General features: G+C 39.5%; 1 non-coding gene across 1 annotated transcript; it reads left to right on the forward strand.

The window, feature by feature from the left end:
* Positions 1-273: 273 nt before the first annotated feature.
* LOC116513597 lies at positions 274-376 on the forward strand. The gene has a single exon (XR_004256008.1). It is a non-coding gene; the product is annotated as a U6 spliceosomal RNA (small nuclear RNA).
* The last annotated feature ends 9,588 nt before the right edge of the window (positions 377-9,964 follow it).

Genomic DNA, 9,964 nt, shown 5'->3' on the forward strand with positions numbered 1-9,964 from the left:
TTCCTGTACTTATGCTGGTTTACAGTCAGCCACCATATTTTACTATACTAGTATATACTAGTATAATACTATACTAGTATTTATTCAATGCTATAGTTTGAGGCTTAATCTTGCCAGATTGGTTCCAGGTTGATAGTATCAAAAGTTGAAAACTAATAGTGCCATTGTCTCAAGGGTGCTTTTCAAAAGGCAACTGGACTGCCTTTGTTTTCTTGAAGACTCTCCATAGACATAATAGTGCCATTCTTTTCCCATCTAATGTTTGATTAATATTTGCTTCAGCAGCACATATACTAAAATTGGAATGATACAGAGAAGATTAGCATGGCCCCTGCGCAAGGATGACACGCAAATTTGTGAAGTGTTCCATATTTTTTAAGAGCCGAGGTGGCACAGTGGTTAAATGCAGCACTGCAGGCTACTTCAGCTGACTGCAGTTCTGCAGTTTGGCTGTTCAAATCTCACCGGCTCAGGGTTGACTCAGCCTTCCATCCTTCCGAGGTGGGTAAAATGAGGACCCGGATTGTTGTTGGGGGCAATATGCTGACTCTGTAAACCGCTTAGAGAGGGCTGAAAGCCCTATGAAGCGGTATATAAGTCTAACTGCTATTGCTATTGCTATTGCTATTGATAAGGGTCATCTATCAAGGCAGACAAATACACTCAATCCTCTATCTCAGATAGAAATCATAAAATCACTTCTAAACAGAAGAACCTGCCACTGTGAGACCACAGCATTTTCCGGAAACATCAGACTTTTCCTAAATCTGTTGCGATAGAGTGAAGCTAGAGCTTATTACAGTATTTTATGAATGTATTTTTTGAAGAGCCAGGAGTTTTTATGATTGTTTTTAATGCTTTGTACTATTGCTTGTAAGTACCCAGGATTATAGGATGTAAGATGGATTGCTATATAAGAATAAATTAATAAAAATTATATTTATATTTATTTATTCATCACCTTGTACTAGAATAGAATATTCTATACACAGGACTACAATTAGAATCATGTTCTTTATCAAGGAGGGCTTAAAATCTTACAAAACCTCCGTCTCCTACTTTACCATACACGGAAATAGCTTTTGCTCAAGAAGACCATCTCCCTTAGCAATGAAGCCAGTCTGCGTTGTGACCACATTAATCAATTAGGAATGAAAAGTTTTAAACAAGAAAGTGGTGTTTTTATCTTTCGGCTTCCCTGCCCAAATCCGCATTACTGGAATCTGAAGTGAAGTTTATTAGAATTGATTTTGTTTATAGGAATGAAGAAAATTGATCATAATTTCCTCCCTTCCCTTTCCTGTGGGTAATTACAGAAAAAATGTAACAAATGTAAGAAAGAAGTAAAAAGTTTATGAAAATAGTGCTTTAATGGCTATCAACAGCTTTACAAAATGTTAAATGTTTTCTAGATTGTTCTGCTATCAATAAAGCATTCATTTGAGCCATAGTCTGGTGCAGTGGTGGGTTTAAATTTTTTTGGAACCTACTCTGTGGGTGTGGCCTCCTTTGTGGGAGTGGCTTGCCCGCCATGTGACCGTGTGGGAGTGGTCTGCCGCCCATGTGATCGGGTGGGAGCGGCCAAGAAAATGTCACTGAATTCTTTGCCCCAATGGATGAACTACAATAACATTAAAATAAGTACAAAAACAATAAAAAGCTACTTACAGGAAGATGACTGTTCTTGCCAGTCTTCAGTATCACTTACTCCAATGAATGGGCTGCACAAAGAAGAGACACAGAAATGAACTCTTCATTGCCATCATTGGGATGAAACCAGCACACAAAACAATAAAGACAGCTACTTACAGAGGGAAGATTACTGTCTTGCTGGTCTTCTGCACCACCACCTCACCACCTTGCTCCAATAACCTGCACAAAGGAGAGACACAGAAAGCAAGACTTTACTATCTCAAGGATGAACCCAGCACAGAGCACACCAGCAATAAGGACAGCTACTTACAGAGGAAGGATCACTGGTTTGCCGGTCTTCTGCACACCACTTAGGTCAGTCCAAGTAGCTATTCAGAAGTTAGTGGTTAGAAGCAATGGTAAAGCAAGATATGGAATTAAAACCAGAAATATTTTGTTGGCTATTTGAAAGGGAATACAATATGATGTCAACGTTCCAAATGCCATGTAGAATCAAATCAGAATCAAAGGCAAAACTATGCTTAAAGTTCCAATTTAATAAAGCAGGCATGTTGGCACATAGCTGCGGGAATCCCAACTCTGGAAGTTACATCAGAACCCCACCCAGTTAAAAGTTCATGATCTTGTTCCCACACCCACAATCCATCACATGGTCCAATCTCCTTCTTCCACGCTGGCGTCCATGCCCAGCTTCTTCTGGTCAGGTGTACTGGTGCGGAGAACAAAGGATGACCTTGCCTTCTAGCAAAGAATGAAAAACAACACATTCCAAAATCCTACTCCTTCTAATCCCCTCTCCCATTGACTAAAAGAAACAGCATTATGAAATAAGAGAAAGTGTGGCAGGCCAAAATTCTAAAAGGAATATAAATGCAGGCCTGACAGATATATTTAATTTTACACATGTTAGCAGCTGCTGGAATTGTATTTGTACAACAGTGGAAAAACAGAGATATGAAAATGAATAAATATTACAATGTGCAGGAATAAATAAACTGACAATTAAAATCAAGAAGGCTTTGAATACTTTTTCACGTGGGATTTGTTTTAGCAATTGCTAACTAATGGAAACAGAAATTAGAAATCCAAAAGTATGAAAGAAAAACACCAATAATGTAAGGAAAGGTCCCTAAAATGTATAAGGAAATACATTCATGCCAGCCACATGACCCCAGAGACGTCTTCAGACAGCGCTGGCTCTTCGACTTTGAAACGGAGATGAGCACTGCCCCTAGAGTCGGAAACTACTAGCACATATATTACCTTTACCTTTAGGCTTCAGGAGAAAGCATTCTACATGGGGCTGCCTTTGAAGAGTATTCAGAAGCTTCAGCTGCCGCAACATGTGACAGTTTTGGGTGTCACAGTATCTCAAGATTGATCATATTCCTCCAGAAGTTGTGGATATGCCAGTACTGGAGGTTTTATGAAAAGGCTGGAGAACCATTTGTCTGTCATGTTATTGTTTTTCCTGCTTGAGCAGGGGATTGGATTAGAAGACCTCCAAGGTTCCTTCCAACTATGTCAGTGGTTCCCAAACTTGGCAACTTTAAGACTTGTGGACTTCAACTCCCAGAATCATTATTAATGTGTAGATAACTGTGGAACATTACACACCCACATGCACACAAACTATGACAGTGCCAGAAAAACACCAAAAAATAAGAATCCCCTCCAAAAGACTGCAAATGAAACCAGTTTTTCCCTAACCCTAAAGACAGGAAAGACAAAGCCACTGGAATAAAAACCATCAAGGCATTGTGAGAAATTATAAAGGACAGTGCCAGGAAGTTCCCAGAACCAGCAACCACCTCACAATTACCTAAACAACGAGGGTGAAACGAGGCCTTGCACCAACCTGGCCTGCCCATAGAAAAGTAGCCACTTTGAGACACATAAACCATGCACCAACCTGCACACTTAAAAGAAACATATTGCATCACAAAGAAAACATTTGCAAAAAGGAATAATATTTCTTGTAGTAAATATATTTTATAAACAATTAAAATAAAATTCCCTAAAAATAATTTAAAAAAAGCTATTCTATAAATAAAAAAATCCTTAAAAACTATTGTTAAGTATTCCACCAGCAATAATTTATACTGTAACTATTTTAAGGTATTGTACCAGCAATAGTATACTGTAACCATTATTCCACCAGCAATACTTTATACTGTAACTATTTTTAGGTATTGTACCAGCCATAGTATACTGTAACCATTATTCCACCAGCAATAATTTATACTGTAACCATTTCAAACTATTCCCCACACAATAATTTAAAATGAAACCATTAAAAATATTCCATACACAATAAATTACAACAAAACTATTTTTTTTAAAAAAAAATCTATGTACAATACATTTTAAAGTATTGAGTATAGAATTTTTAAAAATGGTTTATTTTAATTTATTTTGGATAGAATCTTTTAAAATAGTCTAAGACAATTTAAAAAAAGAATCCAGACACAATAAATTGAAGTAAACCATTTTAAAATATTCTATACTCAATACTTTTAAGTAAAACTATTTAAAAAAATTATATGCACAATAAATAAAATATTATTTTTAATACATTAAAAAAATAAAAGAAAAAATCTGGGTCACTTACAAGCAGGCAGAATCAGCAGCACTCCGATGCGATGGATCCCACTCTGATGTGATGGATGGAAGCAATGGGGAGCAGGCAGGCAGAGAGGCAGCAGGAACAGGTAAGACACTGGACTGGAGGGACAAGGCCAGGGTTGACAGTAAGCAGGTTGCCTGGCAAGCTTAGCCAGCCAGGCGAGGCTGGAGAGGGGGGCGGGGGGCTTTCGGCCATGTGGCATACACCAGCCACGGCTTTTGCTGTGGCCTTCACTTGCGAAAGCTAGGCTGCCATTGCCACTACCGCTGCTGCTGCTGCTGCCAGCCCATGGCTTTTGCTAGGGAAAGGCCTTCCCTTGCAAAAGCTAGGCCGCTGCCACTCCCGCCAGCCCACGGCTTTTGCTTGTAATCATGTAACCATGGGAATGATGTGACAGCTATAATTTCAAGAACTAGTTTCAAGTCTCCTTCTTTGGCGCCATCATAACTCAACAGTTGCTGAATGAGCAGCTGGTAAGTGAGAACTATTCCTAGTGGAAAATATATATTAAAAATTGGGCTGATTTTCCTCCAGTTAATTTCCATAAGCTTTATTTTAAATCATAACTTTAGGATTGACCTAAAATTCAGGTTTCTTTTTGAAATCAATCTATTTTAATGACAAGGCAATGAAAGCAATTGCCGTGAGTGCTACACATGATTTGCCTTCTCTAGAGATGAGATTTAATATGTTATATTCAAAAAATAAAATGAATCAATTCAAACACACACACGTGTATGTATGTGTGTGTCAGTGGAGGGTTTCAAAAAAATTTAAAATCTCTTCTGTAGGCGTGGTTTGCTTTGTGGGAGTGGCTTGCCGGTCATGTGACCGGGTGGGAGTGGCTTGCCAGTCATGTGACCGGGTGGGAGTGGCTTGCTGGCTGTGTGACTGGGTGGGAGTTGCTTGCTGGCCATGTGGCCAGGTGGGAGTGGCTTGCTGGCCATGTGACTGGGTGGAAGTGGCTTGCCAGTCATGTGACTAGGTGGGAGTGGCCAACTTGTAAAATGTGGTGAAACTCACTTAACAACACTCTTGCTTAGGAACCAAAATGTTGGCTCAGAAACTCTGGCATTTGAAGCACACAAGTCTTAAAGCTGTCAAGTTACAAGACCCTTGCACCCTAACCCTTTAGAAAGAAAAACCCCAGGGGTGTTCAAACTTGACAGCTTTAAGACTTGTGGACTTCAACTCCCAGAATTCATCCTCTCGCTCTTCATCTTGATGATGTGTGGACGGGCAGGCATAAAACATTTCTAGAAATCTCCTTAAAGACTTTGAACTCCTTCTGCAAAATTTGAATCCTTCCCATGTGAAGTCATCACCTATTTAACTAGAGAGGTTTCTTACAAAGAGGCAATTACTGAAGAAATATAAAACTGAAACTACATAATGGTTTGGCATACAAAGCCTTAATGCAGAGCCCAAATAAGTGAGTGATCTTAGAATTAATCTCAATAACCAAATAAATACATGTAGAGGAAGATTTCATTTACAGGAGTTTTATGATCTCAGATTCTTAACACTTAATCTAACAAATGCTCTGCTCGGATGGCAACACAGCTTATATGTTCACAAAGTGGTCATTTCCTATAATAACAAATGGGTAATCTATTGTTAATTAAAATCATATAAACCAAAGTGACTTCTAATGTTGTCCGTGAGAGTGAGTAGAGTTTATTGGATTATGACAGAGATAAGGAATTTAAGTTTAAGGTAATATTGAAAACACTACATAGTTTGCAATTAAATAACCTAATTGCATCTCACATTTTAAGATATTTCAACCATGAGTAAAGTGAAATTAGTAGCTACCAAAATTTTTAAACACAGTAAAGTAGAATCTAATTCCACAAATAGTGTCATTTTCCCCCAGAACATTGCATTTTATCATAACTAAAATAAATAATGAAAACTGTGGAGTTAACTGAAATTAACTTATACAATATATACAATATGCATTAGACAATATAGCAATATATATAGCTTTTGGAACAGGTTTGCCAGACCAAAAAATATAAACACAAACAATTTCTGGGGACTGGAGCTGGGTGGGAGATGTGGTACTAAAAAATCCATTTGAACTGATGAGAACAAACAAAAATCCAACGAACTTCTCTTTCTGTAGCTCATGTTTGACCTATTTATATCTATAAAATTTTGAAAACATGCTTTGATTTGATGTCTTAATTAAAATGCCTTTCGCAAATTCCTAAGAATCAGTTGGCTTTTCTGCTGCCCAAATAGTTGTATAGAAAGTATACAATATTCTAAGTTCATTTTCCGATATGGGAGGTGCTAGAACAGGTTGACTGTGATGTGTTACTGGATTGGAAAGTGATAATGGCTTTGCACAGGAATATGCTTGAGCAACCTTTTCCAGTTTGCTAATCTAGGGACGCTCATGATAATGAACAGCTCTGGGAGATGAGACAAATTAGAAAATAACTAAATGCTGTTGGAGGAAATCTAACAGTTAACTAAACCAAACCAAACCAAAGTAAGAGCTATTGTTGGGCTGAGCCATGAAAATTAGGGTGGTAAAATGGCTGCTTCACTATTTTTCTTACATTTGCATATTTCTGGTTATTAGTTCTTTTAAAAATTACCATGAGTCATTAGGGAGATTGGGCCAAATTATCTGATGGACTGATAATTTGAAGGAGGAGAAAGGAAGGATTTGTTATAGTTCCTCCATTGCAAAAGATTGTGGTTGGTTTACAGAATACAATATATCAATATATAATTTAAGATTATTAAAAACAACCATATAGAATTACAGCATGGGCAATAACAGCCATCATAACTCTCTCTCATCCTCCCTCCCTCCCTCCCTTCCTCCCTCTCTGTCTCTCTCTCTCTCTCTCTCTCTCTCTCTCACACACACACACACACACACAAATTTTTAGTTTGTGACGTTATTTTAAATGGGAATGGCAAAATTGCAGGCCATGTGCAGTTCAATTTTAGTTATATCCTTCCGCAGTTTGGTATCAGGGTAGCCCTTCCAATGAATCAAATACTCATGATGGCTCCTGCTGCACATAGGATACAGATTACTCTATTTACAAGTAATAAAAAGCATTGCACTGAATTCTGCTGCTATGCCTAATCGCCCAATAAACTTGTCTTCAGCTTGTTAGATAGTTACCTGGATGGTACTTGGTAGAATGCAAGATGCAATATCTGGCAAACATTTAGTATAATGTAGGAGTGCCACCAGGGACGTGCAGTCACTAGAGGCAAGGGAGGCGGAGCCTCACCACTCTCCTCAGGAAAAGAAAAGAAATTTAATTTTTTTTTTAAAATAATTAAAGCCAAGATAGTTGCTACCAGATTCCAGGTCACAGTGGCTTGGTGTCTGCTTAGTGTTAACCAAAGCAGGAGGCGAGAGAACTCGGGGCCTCTTTTCCATAAGGAATTTTTCGCCTTCTAAAAGTTAAGAAAGAGTTAAAAGGCAAAGAAGTTCAGATGGAAAAGAGGCACTAATTCTCCGGCCTCCTGATCTGGAAGCAGCCAATCATGTCTTCTTGAGCACGCTTACGTTGGGCAGGTTATTTCGGAGGGCGCGCTTCAGAGGAGAGAGGAGTGGGGGAGAAGGAGGAGGCTCACTCTTCACCCCTCCCCAACCTTCCCAGGGTCCAGATTCCCTTCGCTGCAAGCCTTGCTGTCTCTTGCATCCCAAAGGTGGGTGGGTGTGGGAGCTTTGGTGGCCCCAATTCTTCTCTGGGGGTGGGGGGTGTCTCCTGGGGCTGCTGGCTAGATAGACTCCCGAGGAGCAACTCCTTCCCTCCTAGTCCCCCTGTGGGTGGCTGGAAATGTCCGCACTGAGGCTCTGCGCAGCGCCGGGAGGCCGCGGAGAAGCTTCGCTCCGCTTCTCACTCAGCTTTTCCCCAGAGGCGATCCAAGACTTCAAGCGGTGGAGCTTGGAGAAGCAGTGGCCGCAGGCCGGGTCAGCAGGTGTGCGGCGGGGCACTTTGCATCGCGGGAGCCGCCAAGCGCCTTTGCTGCAGACCCGGGCGCTTGGCGGCTCCTGCGATGCAAATTCCTCCCCACCGCCGAGGCCGCAAATTCCCCCCACACCGCCGAGGCTTCGCAAAAGGATGCCCAGCTGAGCCTCACCAGGCATAAACCTCACCGCACGTCACTGAGTGCCACAGTTTAGCTGCTCTTGAAGGAGCTGTTCCTGAAGGAGAAAGGAAGCAAGCAAGTAATGGGGAGGAACAGAGGAGGGAGGGAAGAAGGAAAGAAAGAAGATAGAGAGATGGAGGAAAGGAGAAGTGAAGGAGGGAAGGAAGGGAAGGAAGGAACAAAGGGATGGAGGAGGACGAAGAAAAAGGAGGAAGGGAAAGGGAGAAGGAAGGAACAAAGGAATGAAGGCAGGAACAAACATGGAGGAAGAAAGACCAGAGAAAAGAGAGAGGAGAGAGGAGAGGAGAAAGGGAAGAGGAAACAAGAGGAGAGAATTATGAAGTTTCTAACCAACTTTCCTCAAGGAAACTCAATGGGGAAGCTGATAGAAAGACAGAAGTTGCTCCCATTCCCACTGCTTTTTTGCTCACCCATAGTCAGTCTATTTCTCTGTTTAGGTAAGAAATATATCTGAACTGATAACACAACAGGGCACAAGTTGTATAATAATTATTCTAAATTTGTTTGGTTTGTTCTCTACTTATAATTTTGAGCATGCTGGTTCTGGAAATTTAACAAATTTAAAATGTATCTATGCCATACATCTTATCTGAATAAATAATGCCATGTATTCAATGTAATGATATAAATGTCATTGTTGGAGGCCTTAGATATTGAAATAGATCTGAGCAACTCTGCAAACTTGTTTATTTAATTATGCATCATTTGTTATAAATGAGAAAAATAATGTTTATTTGGCAAGATAGAAAAGCAAACAATCCTTGAGTTGGGGATGGTTTGTTTGAATGAATGATTTAACATTACCTGTGTTCCAAAGACATACATTTCTTGCTAATGTTTTACATTATGATTATGGTGGTAAAAAACTTTCAGTTGTTTGGTGAAATCTCAGGTAACCTATTAATAGGTTTCAGTATATAGCAATGACAATATTTACATTTGGTACACTTTTCATCCATATACGGTTCCTTCTTACAATATTCCTTACTATTTCCTCTGAATTAATCCTTTCCCTCCCTCCCTCCCTCCCTCCCTTCATTCCTTCCTTCTTTCTACTCATCTTTGAAATAAATAGCCTTTTCTCTTTCTTTTATGCTAAGGTATCTGTTATATTCATTAGAAGTCAGAGTTTAACATTCATCTTGCCAGAAGTTTTAAACATTCATCTTGCCAGAAGTGTCCTTGCTGTATGATCTATAAGTTTAGATAAGACGAATCTTCAGTAATGCTACTCTCTCTGTAAATCTTAGCCATCCTTACAGTCATATAAAGAAAAATGCTTTTTGTCCTCTGCTCTTAACTCCTACTTTTTCTGAGCTAATAGCTACATTATGATGAGGAAAATTTGCAGAGAATTAAATTCTTTTTCCTTCTGCCTCTATTCCATACTTGTCCGTTTATGGAGATGTATGAGGGAGGAATTAAATGTGAATGACATAGGACTATAAAAAGTTCTAAAACAACTGGGGTTCTACTTTTAATTGGGAAAATGTTATCCTGAACAGTCTGTGTATGTATCACTAGTATGATTAC

This window comes from Thamnophis elegans, chromosome 9, assembly GCF_009769535.1.
Source record: "Thamnophis elegans isolate rThaEle1 chromosome 9, rThaEle1.pri, whole genome shotgun sequence".
Lineage (NCBI taxonomy): Eukaryota > Metazoa > Chordata > Lepidosauria > Squamata > Colubridae > Thamnophis > Thamnophis elegans.